Source organism: Corvus moneduloides, chromosome 6, assembly GCF_009650955.1.
Source record: "Corvus moneduloides isolate bCorMon1 chromosome 6, bCorMon1.pri, whole genome shotgun sequence".
NCBI classification, from domain to species: domain Eukaryota; kingdom Metazoa; phylum Chordata; class Aves; order Passeriformes; family Corvidae; genus Corvus; species Corvus moneduloides.
The window spans coordinates 26,863,792-26,880,047 of NC_045481.1; the positions used below are offsets into that span (position 1 = coordinate 26,863,792).

The 16,256-nt window shown below is 36.0% G+C and overlaps 1 long non-coding RNA gene across 6 annotated transcripts in view; it reads left to right on the forward strand.

Moving 5' to 3' along the window:
* Nucleotides 1-16,256, forward strand: part of LOC116445892 — a 95,383-nt gene that overhangs the window by 29,112 nt on the left and 50,015 nt on the right. The gene's annotated exons all lie outside the window — the stretch shown is intronic.

Below are 16,256 nucleotides of genomic sequence, written 5' to 3' on the forward strand. Positions count from 1 at the left end.
GGGACAGCTTTCCACCCTGTTTTATATTGAAAAAAAAAAAAAGAAAAGAAAAGGAGCTGCTTTCCGGCTTCGTTTCTTTTTTCCAAGTAAAATAATAGTAAAATAATTTAATCTCTTATTTTATACACAGAGCTCCTATTAAAATCTTTAGGAAACACACATCCATTTAAGAAGTAGTAGATTCATTTTTGTTGTAAAAAATTAAGGAAATAAGACACCATGTTTATTAGCTGAAGGAATAAGTGAAATAAACTCAAGAAATCTTGGTGAATAACTTTCAGTCAAAAAAACCCTGAAGCGGCAAAGAATGATTGTGGATCTTGAAAACAAACAAACAAACCCAAACCAAAAGGCAAAACCACAGCAGACTGAAAGCAGGCTGTTTCTAATAGGCTTTTTGAGCATTAACGCTCTCTTAAAAAACATCAGTCACAACTGCATGGGCAGCCTCAGGAGTGACTGAACTTAAGCCCTGGAATCACAGGGCACAAACCAGTGCCTAAACTTAACCTATGCTGGGAGGGGATATTACACCTTCTTGTAAATGGTAGATTAGTCCTCCTAGGGTGGTTCATTTCCTTTGTCCTTTGCAGGTAGAAAACATAAAAGGATATAGGATGCATTAAAATAATAAACCTTTAGGAAAGCAATGTTAGTCAACAAATTATTGTAGAATATGATTCCTCTAGATGTGGGTAGAGTGCTCTTTATAAGTAATGTAACTATCAGACTGTGAGAAAAAATAACTGATTTTCTGACAGTCAGTTTGGCTGACTCTCCCACCATCAGCAGATGCTCTTGCTCAAGACACAAGTTCTAGCTTTTTTTTTTTCATGTTCACACTGCGTGGAATAGTAGGACTCTGATCTTGAGTTCTCATCCCTCTGGGCAGAGCTCCAACACTAAGCTCACCTTATGTGTCTTATGTGTGGCTGCCAGGCAGGTAAAGACAACTGTCCTTTTGAAATTACAAAGCAGATTTAGCAGTCTCTGAATACCTTGTTAATGGGACGGATACAGCCTCCTAATTTTTGGCACTGCTCCTTGGAGGAAAAAAGTAATCATGAAATACAGGAGGGATAATTACCAAATTGAGAAGAGAAAGCTTTCAGATGAGCAACAGGCATATTTTGGAGGAGGGAGAGGAAAGTGTTTGCTATTTTTGATTACAGCTCATTAGACACAGAGAACCAGCTCTCAAATCAGTGGGGAGACTGGCATTACTTCAGTAAAAGTCAAACCAACCATCAAAATATCATATAAATTGGAAATTTCTTTGCTCTGTTTTGAATTGTTTTCCTCTACAAATCTGCTTCTCTTGGCTGCACCACTTCATCATATAAATACAGCCTAAGTCAGATGTCTAGAGAGGAATTTCTGATGCTGAAGATCCAGAACCCATATCATACATTTTCTAATGCATATCCCCCTAAAGGATTGGAAGAGGGTTCCTTTAAACTTGCTTTAGTCTTGTGCTGTACATCAGAGCTGTGCGATAGAGCTCCTATACATTGGGCCATAAGTTTAAAAATGTTTTACTTGGGAGCAGTGCAGGTTGCATGCTTTCACATCACCTGCAATGTGAAGCAAAGTCTGGAAAGTGGAAATCATTTTGATCTACTGCTCAAAACATGCTCTGAATCCAAATTAAAATGGTAGTATAGGTATAAATCATCTTAAATATGAATAGTCCGCAGCAAATTAAGGCTATAAAAGTTGTAGGTGAACTTCTGCAAGAATATGATCAGCAGCTGGGAGAGATATGACAGCTAATTTTTGGCCAGGAAGTCGGTGAGTGGGAGCATAGAAATCTGTGGTACAAATCCCACATTCATGTCCATAAAGATAAACAGCTCCTTAAGTGATGCAACCATGAAATCTCATCCCTGAAGTATTTCTCATTGCAATATAAGCACTACTAACTTTGGTGTCTTTAGAGGCAAATAAGAGTCTTTCATAGGGCAGTGATTATAGAAAATTATTTATGCTATTGCAATCTCACATTTTACATTCCCTATGTTAGCATTCTTTTGAGACCCTTCTTTTTTTCTTTGTCATATATTTCTCCTTTTATTTGAAATGTGATAGTTGATGGATTTGGTGTAAAATTAGTTTAATTGAGATTCCGTTTAGATTCTACTCTACAGTATGATGAAATTCCAGCTAGTCTAGCACTGTAATTAATTAGAAACCTGTTTAAGACATGGAATGGTATGTCTCAATTTCTAAATTGCCTATCAAGAGTATTGTATGAAATTTTGATGTTTTCATGCGGAAGTAGTACTGATGTCTGTAATAAGATGCCTTTGGATCTGAGTTCAGAGAGTAATTCTGAGACTGAAAGGAAATGAGTCCAACGGATGTATAAAATGTAAATCCTAACATGTCTTTAATTCTGAGCAGTTGTAACCTTTGTGTCTCTCCTTCACACTTTTTCCTTGTGTCTCTTTCTTTCATCACTTTCTCATTTATGTGAAAGACTCTGCACATGGCACAAGATTTCTCTCTGAGATATGAAACCAACAGGTAAAGAAAAAACTTCCTTTACACGATTTTTTCAGAACTGCCCTGCAACTCTCTGTAGACAAGACATTCCTCATACCATGTTGGCTCAGATTTCAGAAAGATGGGAAGAACCAGAAAGGCTGACAGAAAGCTGTATATATCTACACAGAGCACTGGTCCAGTAATTTTTGGGGACATAATTGCCATAATACCCATCTATAAGAATTTATTGCAAGAAAGAATATGCTGTGCTGATGCTATTAATCCATTTCCATCAAGAGTGCAATATTCTTGCCACAACCAAAAGAGGATCAATAAACATATTTTAAACCAGACTCAGTGACGGCTTTTTTAGATACACTTTGCTTTCCTCACAAAACTCTTAAATAAATAGCATTTTCTAGGCTATGCAGAAACAGGCATCTCACTCGAGTTAGTCTGACTTCTTGTTCAGAGCATTTGAAACTGACTAATTTAAGTAATGTTAATGCAAGGAAATACTTTCAATAATTGTTGCTCCTGTTTACACTCCTTCTCTTGAAATTCCAGCAGAAATATAAAGTGCCGAGCACCAGAAGAACAATATTTGCATGACATAATTATTTTTCCACATGAAAGAAAAAAATTCTCTGTAGAATTAATGGTATTACAGAGTGAGCAGACAACACGATGAAACTGAATAAAGCTTATGGGGCAATGATAGGTATTGATTGCATGTGTTGCAGTGAGATGATGCAAAGTTCAGGTATTCTTTTTTGGGCCTTCCCTCAGAGTACAAAGTAATCATTTTACTCCTTTGAAACCAAAGGGCCTCCAACTAAGATTTTCAGGAAGCTTTGAAAGGAAGCAGTGATTTGTTGCTGGCACTTTTGGCAGAGGTAAAAAACCTCTTAATGGAGGAGGGAATTACAGGGAAGTTATTCTTCATCCTGTAAATATAAAGAAATATTTTAAATTATTTTAATTTAATTTTTCTCTCTTACTCTATCTTTGATAGTGTAAGATTAGCATTGGTGTTTGGTGCACTAATTCAAGCTTTCTGTTAGTTTTTCAATGGAAAGTCATGTTTTGAGCATGTCTGTAGAAATATGCCATGGTGTAAGGGAGCTAATGCACACCTAAAACACTAAAAACCTTTTACTAACCTCTACAGCTTTCCCATCACCTACTCTTTTCAAAGCATGCTACGAATCAAATCCTTTGTTTTCATTCTAAACCAGTACTTTTGAAAGGTAATTTAGAGGCTGAAATCCTCTATTGATCTACAAAGCAGAATTAGTAATAGTTGTCCAATTTTTCCCATTATTACTTGTCCAATTCACTGACTGGGTTGACTGTTTTCAGAGCACAACTGTTGTTCAGATTGGAGACCTCCCCAATGGTTACTCTGTCCTTCCTACACTTGAATAAAATACATGATACTAATTCTAAATTCTTCATGTATTTATGAAATAAAGATTATTGCTGGAGTTCTAATGTCTTCTTTCCTGTGGTATTAGTTCAGTTAGCTAAGTCTCTACCTACATGAATCTCTCAAATATAGTCGCTGTTAACCTGCATTATCAGATATTTTCTATCATAGCTTTAATTTTCTTAGTCTAGAAAAGGGCTTTGCTGATGGAGACTGACAAGGAAGATGCGAGTTCTTTTCATTTGTTTCATTGACTTTCGTAAGACAGCCAAGTGCAGCTACACCTGTTGTTTATAAATACACTACATCTCCAGATTCCATGTAGATTCCCACTAAGTGAATTTAAAGTATTTTCAGCATGGAGTTCTCAGAAGTAGCTGTGTCACAGCTGTTCTGTTGTGGATTATTCTCATTAATGATAAATTAATAGCATGATAAAAATATCTGGGGAATTGTATCAAGAGAGATCAGAAGCCTTTTCCGTGCTCTATGACATAGATTTAAAGGGAGGAAAAAGATCCTTAAGTCAGTGGACTTCCGACGTATATAACACAAAGAGTTTTTATGCATGTGGAAATGCCAAAAAGGAGAAAACTATTTTGAGCAAATAATGTTAAATCCAGAAAAAATGCATCATGTATCATTTCACTAATATTTTGTCTGAGAAAATAACTATATGACGGGCTAATCCTCTTCTTTACATAGACAAAACTCCCTTCAAGTCAGTGAGAGTTTTACTGGTGTTAGAACTGCCTGATTGGTATCCAAATTTATTCAGATGTACAGTTTGAAGTGACTCCTAATCTTTCCAGCAAAAATACAACTCTTAGTGGTCCTGAATTCAGTGAAGACATCCACATAGACAGATTCTTATTTACAGCCAGAGTGATTTACAGGGGCAGAGACTAAATCTGCCATTAAGATTGTTGACATAGCCTTCCTCAAAAGCAGGCCAAGAAACATTAACGTAAACCTCTCCTCTTATTACTGAGTCTTGTTTATAGCTGTTCTGTCGGTTGCTCACCTCATAGAGATTCAGTACAGCTGCTCATGAATTCATTCCCCAACACCAATTTTTGTGTTTTATTTCCCTTTCTGTTAAAGAGGCCTAACTGCAGCAAAGTAAATATTCTTCTGGTGCTGGGAATATGGAATTTATACACAAATTCCATGAGAAGCTTTTATATATAGGCAGGCCATCAGCTTAATAAGATTATAAACTCTGCTTGTTTCATTAAGCTGCAAGAGCATTCCATTTTCAGTGGCTTTTTTGGACACTGTGACAGGGTACCATTGCACATGAACTTGTGCTCTGAATAAGAACTTCAAAGCAATTTTAAATCTTCTTCAAAATCTTCTTGAATATTCCAGATAGATTCTATTCTCTTGGCATTGTCAGAACAAGTGATTAATTAAAATAAACCAGCAACATACCAAAACAGACAAACCAAAATGGAACTCCCTACCACATTACTAGATAAAGAAACTGTAACTTGTTTTACCTGTCCACCAAATATAGTTTATCTCATCTGGATAAAATATGCAGCTTTGGTAAAGAAACCAAAAGAATAATCACAACACCTAATGCACTTGTAATTTTGAAAAAATTTTGGTAATATTTTCAGCTAGTAGCCTGGCTATATAACTGAACAAATACCCTTCCAATAAAGTCTTTCCTAAACAAGGGAGAGCTTTATACACTATCCTTCTAAATTGAAGAAGATTTATGATATGTTAGGAAACCACTTTTTCCCTCTAAAGACTCAAGAACCATTGGGATGACTGTCCATCTTTCAAAAGAAAATACTGTCCTATCTACAATATCTTTGTGATAAGAGCACTCCTCAAATATGGGAGAAAGTTTAAATTACTCTGCCTCAGGAGACTTGAATCTTCGTTTTCAAATGTTTGACTAGTGCTGCAACCACAAGACTGCAATGATTTTGGAAAGGAAATCCTCGTTAGTCCTGTCTGTTGAATTATTAGATATTTACAAGGACAAAGACTGTGAATAGAGCTCTGCACCAGTTAAGACACTTATTGGACTGTATAGGGATGTAGCACAAAATACCTGGGTTTAAATCCTCAGCCCTTTGCCTTAAGAGTTCAATGAAAGCAGGCATTTCCCCCTGGATTTTAGAGCTGGACTTTCAGCCCCTAATGAATTTAAAACAAAAGCACCTTGAACATTCAAATTAACTACAAGCATATTCTAACTACAGCATGGGTATCACCCAGTAACAAGTGATGGCTTAGAATGGTGCCTGTCCCTATGAGGACAATGCACATCCTTTCTGTTTTCTGAGTCCTTCCTGTAAATATAGGCCATATATAAGTGGTTATTATCAATAAGTTCGTTTATATGCAGTCAGGATATTATCTATGGTATTATATACCATTATTATATCTCAGAACAAGCTGGCCCCATAATTGGACTCCCAGTATCATATTATGCTTTTACTTTTGTTGGAGTATGTTAATAAATAAATACCAACCAGATCATTGATTCTTTGCATGAAGTCTATATTACTTGGGCAACATATTCTCTTTTATCCCACTGCAAGGCATTCATTCCAACAACAGTAACCCTTCTGGGTGCAGAGTAACCAATTATATTGAATTTTGTGAAATGAATTTCTTTCTAGAGAGTAATGTATAATTAGAATATAATGTCAGGTGTAACCTCTGTATTTAAAAAAATGACTGTTGCACCTGAAAACCCAAACCAACTTGAGTACTTCCTTTCTCCAAAGCAAATAATTAAAAGTTAAATCAGAGAAGCGTGGTAAGTTATGCAATTAATTACTGGAAGAGCATCTGGATCTTGAAAGATTTAGCAAGCACAAGGAAATAATTGCAGTAGGATCTTCATTAGGTTTGATACATTTTGCATAACTTTTTGCTGTTAAATTAATCATTGCTATTTGTCACTCAGATATTTCTGAAGTAATTAAACTACCACATATCCTGGCTTGTTCCATGATATACACCCATAATGCTCAGGCCAAACTCTGTGTTATTCTTGTTTATTTCTGATTTATGTCAAGGCAGAAGCATGTTTTTTGTATGTGTTCTCCACATCTCTGCTGAGTTTGTAAAACATGCTGAGCACAATGAGCTGGGTTATGCCTGCTCTTTACAATGCACTTTGCAGAAGATTTAAGGAAAGAAAAAAATGGATTAAGTACAGCATTTTGTACTCATTTCTGGAAGCATGGTCCATATCACAACAGGCAGTTTGTATTACAGTAGTGTTAAGCTATATGTTGACTTTTCCTTAACACTCCATTGCTATAATGAAGGATAATCTTTAATTTCAAAAGCATAGAAAGAGAGAGTAAAAGAGAACTGAGGAGGCAGATCCACAAGCCATATTATCCATGAAAGCTATATTTAATATAGGCCTTGATAATTAAAAGTCTTCTGACAGCTCTGCAAAGCACTCAGATCATCAGATTTAATGACTTTGGGGCACCTAAATTAGGTATTTCAAATTTGGGAGCCTAAATTCAATCTACATGACCTGATTTGAAATCTGTCATTTAAATGGGGGCGATCAGAATTTCTGAAAAACAACTCTCTTGTTTCAAGACTCAAATATGGATTGAGATCCCCAGTTTTGAGACATACATTCAGTTATTTTGAATGAGATCATGATGATCTTTCTTGCTTTTAAAGCTGCAGAGAATGTGGAGGGAACCAATAGAGTCTACAGCAGCACTGCAGCGGCATTTCTCTATTCAGATCTTGTTTTTGTAAGAATGGGTTCATTTCTGTCATTTTTTTCCCCCCCCCTTCTCCTTTGAAATGAAACAAGAGGGTATTTTTAAAGGTGTTTTACGACATTAGAGGTGTACCGTGAAATTCTAGAGCTTCTTAGAAGATACCTGTCTAAGAAAAGAGGGGGAAAATCTCTTTTGTCGATCTTGATAGCAAATGCCATACCTTCTAAGCTTTTAACAGGAATTGTAAACAGTGAGACAAATAGTTGCTGTTGACAGGAAGAAGTAGGGTACAATTTTTAGAGAAGGCAAGGATTAATAGAATCAAGGTAACGTGGAAATACAAAACGGAGGACTTATAACACCCATTTAATATCTTTTATTAAACAAGATAGATGTTGTGTCTTAACTATGAAATATTTTATACATCATAACGGTCATTAACATCTTGTTGACAGAGATTCTTGTTCATAGAAAATAAATCAGAGGAAAGTTTCTAACTATCAGGAAAACGATGTTTTGAATCAGTCCATAAATTGGAATAAAGTAGTGACAGTTTTATCCCATTAAAGATGATGTTTTAGTCTCTTCAGAAGAACATTAGCTGATGTGAAGATATTCAAGAACAAGATAAAATACCTGTAAAGATATTTTCAATTCCTAGGTTATCCTTGTAATCTGGAAGCTGCCTGCTTGAGTTTTAGTTATGAAAAGCACCTTTGAAAAGCTGCTCATTGGGCTCACAGGGACAGCCAGCCTATCCTTCTCGCATTTAGAGATTAAGGGCTCCTCCCAAACTTGAGAGGCAACTTGAACCTATTCACTTTATAAGGTAGGCAAAGTTTTCCATTGAATAAAATTTTGGCTTAAAGCTCATTCTAACTGCAAAAATTCTGTGTTAGACATGGGAATAAGCACAAGGTGTTAGTCTGCTTAGATTTCAATAATTTATCCTCTGAGGCACCCAACGGATAGCAAGTTTAGCCAAGTAGTTTGAGGGAATGTTTAAACAGAACTTTTCCATGTGTTAAACAAATATTGATGACTGACAGTAAAATATAAGTTAAAGTCATTAGAAAAATAATCATAGAATGCATTCCTATGATAGAGAGCTTTGCAAAGGTATGTGAAATCCCATTTGAAGCTTAAACAATGTAGCCCATTACTGTCAGAACTTCTTCTCTTTCCTTAGCCTTAGATACTATTTAACTTGCCACATTTTTAAAAAATATTTTTGCATAGCTGTGAGGTGTTTGGCCACAATCTGAGCTTTCCACTATGGGGAAGTTCATCAAGTGATATCTCAATTGTTAACTACTTTGTCAAGATAGGAGTGTTTGAAAACCTAATCAATAGTTATTTTTTGTGATAACTCAGGGAGTTTTATCCTGTATTTCCAGTCAATTGCTTTGAAACATATCTCTTAGCCACCTCTGCTTAGAACTTCTCTTCCCCTCTCCTTGATCTTTAAAAATGAGGTCAAACTTGAATTTTAGGTCACAGTCGAGAAGTGCAAAAATCAGTAACTACTTCACACTGTGCCTTATAATAACCCCTTCATTTATCCACCACGTTGATGTTTTATCAAAGAGCAGAGAAGCAACGAGTTTCATACTCACTAATTATTAAAAAAAAGGCATATAATTTTGGTTGACAAATAATTCATCTTGTCAATATATGATAACCTGAAGACTTCAGTGTTCGGTCAAAACTTTACTTATTATTTCAAGTTCAAGACCTTAACATTCTAGAACTAGAATAGCTTTTGGATAGGTTTTGCCTGCTTCTAAGAGGAATCAAAGTTGTTTAAACTCAGCTAAGGTACATCTACAAATTGCTCTAGTATCACAGCAGTGTCTTCAGAACTCTGAGCACCTATTAAGGGTCTCTCTTCAATGCAACGAAATGCAACATTTCATATTTGTACCCTTGTGGAGTGGGCCCTGCCAACTAAGGCATGAATATGCATGGCTTTGCAACCCTCCAGTTCCCTGCAATGTTCCAGTGCCCAGAATGAAATTGTTTATGGGAAACAGAAAGTAAATCGGGTTAGTTCATTTCAAGCGATAGTCAATAAAAAAACAGAGGGCAGCTCAGAATGAAAAACAGAAACAGCTTGTTCCTTTCCAGAATCTCACAGATCCATGGGTAAGGCTCCTAGGTGTGGCTGCCATACTGGTACTAAAGAAAGAAACTGGGAAGGTAGTAAAAGAAGCAAACAAGAACTCCAAACTCCACCCCAAATTCAGATCCAGGTTCTAAGAAGGGCTTCAAAATGTAATTATAGGTATTCAATTATTATGCTTTCACTGACTCTTATGAAACAAAAAGAAAGAAAGGCATAACTGAGGCTGGAAGACTAGCAGAGAAGAGATGAGGAAAGCACAGTCCCATTCTCTTTGTTGCACCTCTTTGCTATAGAAAACTCTCACTGCTTCTTTTGCGAACTTGAGAGAGGTCAAAAAAAGAAGAACAAATGTGACCCCTAGAAAATAATCTCTTTCATCCCCCTTGCTCTGCCAAGGATACACTTCTTGTCTTGCAAATGGAGCCGTTTGACAATCATTGCTCTCAGTGTCTGGTTAAGCTTCATCTTTGGTGCTAACAACTAGTGCACTTTTGACCTCCCTGTGCTGTCGTAGACATACAGTGGCAAAAAAGGTCAAGGAAGAACTTTTCCACAAAGATTATAGCCTGGCAAACCTTTTCCTCTGGGCCTCCTTAGAACTTGGATATTGGCCTTACTGGACTGATTTTAAGAAAATTCAAGGTTGCTCCAGTGTAAGCAAAGACTGTATCTCTTCTACTATTGCTGTGGAGCCCCCACACTAGTCCCCTTTCTGAGACACACTTTTCTTTACACTTTCTTCCGTGTATTTATGGTCAGCTTTCTGTACCTTTCAAAAGGGAGGGGAATAAGAGTTTTTTGTTCTCTGCAAAAGTATGGGCTTGTCTAGCCATGGTGAGAGCAAATGGTTGGGACAGGAAAAGTGCACTTTTTGGGATTACTAAATTATTCAGCTGCCCAGAGTTCATATACAAGCACTAGAAATACACAGAGTATTAAACATATAAAAATGTTAAAGCTTCTGTTTTTACACTAATAAACACTGAGCCTTTCAGTAATGTCTTATATAAATACTCTTAACTCCTCATAGATTGTAAAACAAGTTAATACTGCAATAAAAATTTCATTTTTGTCTTAAGAAATATTAAAAGCTTAGTCTTGCACAAGTGGCCAGGAATTGAAATCCAGGTACTAGTCTATCATCTAATCTAGGAGAATTATGTGTAAGATCTATTTAAAGATCTTTTCCTGTAATTGTTTATTTTTTTCATGTTTTTATTCTAATATACATGGTATGTTACAAATAAACTTGGTCTCTGTCATTAGCCAGTACTAAAAGGCAATTTTGCATTTGTTATTGCACTGTGAATTCAGCAACTTGAATTGTGAAAAAGACCTAAATTCTGCAAAATCTAGTGTTGGCAGCAATGATCACAAATTACAATGCAAATTAAAATATATAGCTAGTTAATGTATTATTTAATTGATAAATTTCTTTAGAACACAGGCATTTATATTTCCTTTTTCCAAAATATTTACTACAGTAGAAAGTAAAGATTTAATTATGAAATAAATTAAGTTTTAAACCTTCTATTTCTAACCAAACCGTGAAAGAGATTTCTATGTCTAGAATGAGATAATGAAAAATAGCAAGTAATATGCAACACCATAGCAAGCTTACCATATTTAAAGTGCTAGAATGCTACTTAGCCAAAAGTATTGGCAGGTGATGAAGTATAGTCTGGATGGAACTGCTATAGCACAAGGAAATCACTATGCCTTTTTTAAGCAGACAGTATGCAAAGGTGTTCAAAGATTTATACTAAGCAAAGGCGCTGCAATACTTCTTTCTGTCATTTGCCACACTTCAAACAGGTCCTGGCCATCTGATTCCTTAGGCAGATTCATCCCACTTCATTAGCACTTTTATGAGTTCATATTAGCTGCTTCTGGTTTTCACCTCTGTAACGGAAAATTATCTAGCATAAAGACTGACTATTTATGGGACCACTGTGGCATTGGTTTACATCATAACAATACTGCCTTTTTTAAGCAACTAGTCTCATCCAGTTTCCCCTATTGTATCTTGTATCACCGCTTATTTGTTTATTTATACACTGCTTTGCCCTAGCGAATACAAGACCTCGCTATCCAGCTTCCATTTTCCAACACTGCAGAGGAAGAAATACTCAAAGATCTTTTCCCCCTTTCATTCTAACTATGTTCTCTGTGTTGAGAACCTAATTTCCTGATATGCAAAGCAAACCATGAGCGTCTGTAGCCTGCTTTATGGTGCAGACATTACTAGTAGATGAAACAGCAAGAGCTCCCTTTTCAGAACCACTATTTATGGATCCTTGTGTAGGAAGAGCTTGGCTTCTGTTCACTAAGATTGTCACAATGAAATTACACTTAAGGACTTCAGACCTACTTTTACAAGTGGATGGCCATAAATGGAAGAACTTTATACTATGTAGTTTTGCTTCTTTTTAAAATTTGGCTGATGGGAAACATATAATGTGTTTATTTGAGACAAGGAGTACAGAGGAAGTGTTGGGGGCTTGTTTGTTTTGACCTTTTAATAACAAACAGATATTCTCCCAAAAACTACTGTATTGTTACCTTTAGTGCAAGACAAAAATAACAATATAGGCACAAAAGAAGGACTGGGGGAAATTATTCAAATGAGATGTTCATTTTAACATTTCGGTGTATTGTCTCACTGGTAATGAAGCATAAGATAAAGACATTTTTATCCATACTGATGTTTCAGCAAATAATATTGTAATGATATATTTACTGGGGAGTTTTAGATTCAAGTATATAACTGTAGACACTGCAATAGTTCTGTCAGTAGCCCACACCTACCTTAAGAAATCTTTTCCTTCATTGTGCAGAAGCCACACCAAATCAATCTACTCCATGTGCTGGCTCATATATATCACTTATCAAATTCTGCTTTCCAAGGAATTGATCTGTGATTTCATTCTTTCTTATTAAAGACTGTCAGCTGCCATTCACCAGAGTGTCTGGGAAGTTTCTCTCGCATTCTTAAGCCTTTGTTTTCCAGCACAACACACATATTCAGTGCTGAAAGTCAAGCTTTCCCCCAGAGGCCCATTTTTCCACAGCACCAGATCTCTATGTGTTTGTTGCAGATACTAAATAACTGCAGTTCTAATGCCTCTAAAAATGTCACGTCAAACTTCTTTTTAGAAGAGCTGGATGAAATCTCAGCTCCTGTTCACAGAAGCCAGGGTTCAGCTGTAGATCTGTTTTGATGAAATCTCAGCCTCTGTTCACAGATGCCAGTTGCAGAAGGTGAGACAGGGCAAACCAAGAGCATTGTTCTGGTAGTGGCAAGAGTAACAGGAAGTATGTTCCAGGAATTTTTTTTGTCCTTGCATAAACTTCATGAGTATACAATAAAAAATAATTATTAGAATGTAGATTTCTAAGATTAACATGAACTTTAATCATTATTTTAATTTCAATCATCACTTTAATTTTACAAAGCTTAAGACATACTTCAAGATATATTTCATTAGTGTGTTTACTGTCATAGTAAGGATCAGTAAAGATAAGTACTACTGATCACCATTGAAAAACCATAACAAAATAATTTTAGTGTATATCATATCCTAAAAGAGCCACCAGAATCTTTGTGTGAGGATATACAAGTTCGCTTGCAGTTGAAACTATATAGGTTTTTCCCAGGAAAATTTAAAAATTAAGAATTCCAGTCACATGCAAAACATAGTTTCTCTCTGGGCTTCTTTTAAAGACTCATGAAATAAAAGTCCTTGTACAGAATTGTCTTGAATGAAAAAAAAAACCCAAGTGCATATTATTGCATAAAACTTTCAAAGTACCATGAAAGTCTAAGACAAATATAATTATTATTATCGGTTTATCACCTAAGACATGTTGTTGCAAATGTCATTATATCAGATCAGTTTGAAAACAGTTTTCCATTTCGCACTTTGTTTGACAAGGTGATTCATTGTGTAGAGCAGTTTAAGATGTCAGTCCCCATGGAAAGAATTGAGTTGTACTGATGTGCTCATGAGCATTCCTCCATCAATGTATATGATTAAGGAAGGTCTATTCTTCTGAAATATTGTTATCCAATTGGCCTGAAATATGAGTGTTTTGTTTATTGACCTATAATTTATCACAGTCAACTCCTTCTGGCTAAACATGTATATGTTAAATGCAACATATGAAAAGCTGGTTATAATTATCCACAAAATCATAATTGTGATTTTTTTTATGCTACAACACAATGGCTTGTCAAATAATTGAAATAATTTGGTTCTGACAACACATCTTCATTTTCAACAGTGGAATGACAAGTAAGGAAAAGATATCCAGACATTTTTCCATACATTTTGTATGCGTCTTGAGCCTGTCATTGTCTCATTTTGGATTGCCTCAGAGAAAGATAGAAATCTTCCATCTTGCTTTAGTAATTTTTTCATTGAGTTTGGGAAATTTCTCCTGTCCTTTCAGCAGACAACAGATTTCATCATGGAGAATGAAGTTTGCTCTCCATTGTCATTCATTTGGACTAACCTCTTCTTTTGGCGCATCTCCCTATTCTGTATTTACACTACTTTACAATCCCACTAAACTACTTGACTCAATAATTTCTTGAAAAAAATGAAATTCCACAGATTAATTATCTATCATGTGAAGGAATATAGTATCTCCTTCCATCATGTCTGAATTCACTACCTGTCCATTTCCACAAGTGACTTTTTATTGTGGGGCTAGGAAAAGAAGAAAGACAGATTTGTGTTAACCAAACCATTCATTATTTTGAATGCTATCATGTCTATTATGTTACAAAATGCTATCAAATAGTTCTATACTATAGGCATAAATCAAATTTCCTTCTCCCTCTCCCTCCATTCTTCTCCCATTTCCCTTTCCTTTCCTTGCGTTTCCTTGCCTCACCTTGCCTCACCTTTCCCTGCCCTGCTTTGCCTTGCCTTTCTCACATATTCTACTTCTACACAGGAAATATTTCTATTTCTGGATGCACTATATGGTATGGCTGAGGACTAAGGTGCTGATATACTTGCTGCCTTTGTCTTCCCATCTTACTGTGGCCATAAAGAGTGGTGAGTGGCATGGAAATATGTACTAACAAATTACAGTTTGACTTTTCTCACAGCTGACAATAATTACTAAGAACACATCCCTCCCCCTCCAAAGAAATCACACAGATACCCCTCCCCCTCCAAGAAGAAACCTCCTCTTTAACACCCTGTGTTTAATGCAATCAAATGTTAATTAACTGACAATGGTACACCTGATTGATATGCTTGGCATAACTGAACAGCAGATTCAGAAAAATGAGTATTCATGAATAGTATCACTTTACACTTTCCAATAACAAGTCTAGCAATAAAGATAAATCTGTTTCAAAACAGTGTATGCTCCTATCATTCTACAAATATTTTAACCAAAGCTAGTTCCCATCAACCATCCTTGAGGCTCCACCTCCTCCTCTGCTTCTCTTTTCTTTTTCTTTTATCAGCCAGCATGACGTTTCCTGATCTGAATCCTCCCTCCAGCCTAGTTGGCACAGCTTCAGCATCATGTATCTCCAGTAATATTTGTACTCTAAAATTACTGAGTTATACAATTCTAACTTCACTTTTAACTTAGCTTATTCCCCCACTCACCAGAAATAAAATAATACTACTTGCTATTGCAAAGGGAATTCCATTTTTAAAGCACCAAAGCACTTAGAATTCCTCCTGTCAGCCACTTACTCTTCTCTCCAAGCTGCTATGGCTCTGGTGCCACTTGGCCACCTTTTAAAGCATTACCTGTAAATTGTCCTTACAAACATACTTTGCAAACCCTTCATTTAGCTCTTGAGTTGTGCAAGAAGAAAAGGTATGAGTGGAGAACTGTGCAGCTTGGAAGACCGGGGGATAAGATGCAGAAATATATAAAATGAGCAGCAGCAGGTTTGAGAAACATTTGTGTGCCCATTTAAGGCAAACTCCTTACAGAGGAAGCTTTCTTTAGTAGTCATATTAACAGTGGAAAATTGAGCTCTATGTGCATGAAAAGCTTTTTAAAGGCTTTGCCTCCACAAAATATGGCCAAAAGCTGCACTGATCAGCTAAGCTGGCACAGATAGCAACCCAACAGAACTATGACATCAGGTTGTTTTTTTGATTCATGAGACCATTTCAACCATTGAAAAGACATTTCCATAATCTTTTCAATACTTTGAATAGCCCTACTTTGAGGTAAGTAAAGCAAAACCTGTAGAGAGGCACAGATTTGTCTAACATCAGTGTGTCAGGATAAATAATGATCAGTTAATAGAACTACAATAATGCTAGTCAGAGTATTCTTGATTAAACCACTGGCAGGGACTACTAGGATTCATGGAATAATTGCTTTTTTGTTTTCTTTTCCACTTATAATTTTTTGTCTGCCATTGTGTATTATTTAAGATCTGCTTGCTACAATTTCTTTTTCAAGCTTGTTAGAGGCAGATGTTTCTCAGCTCAAATTTGGTCCT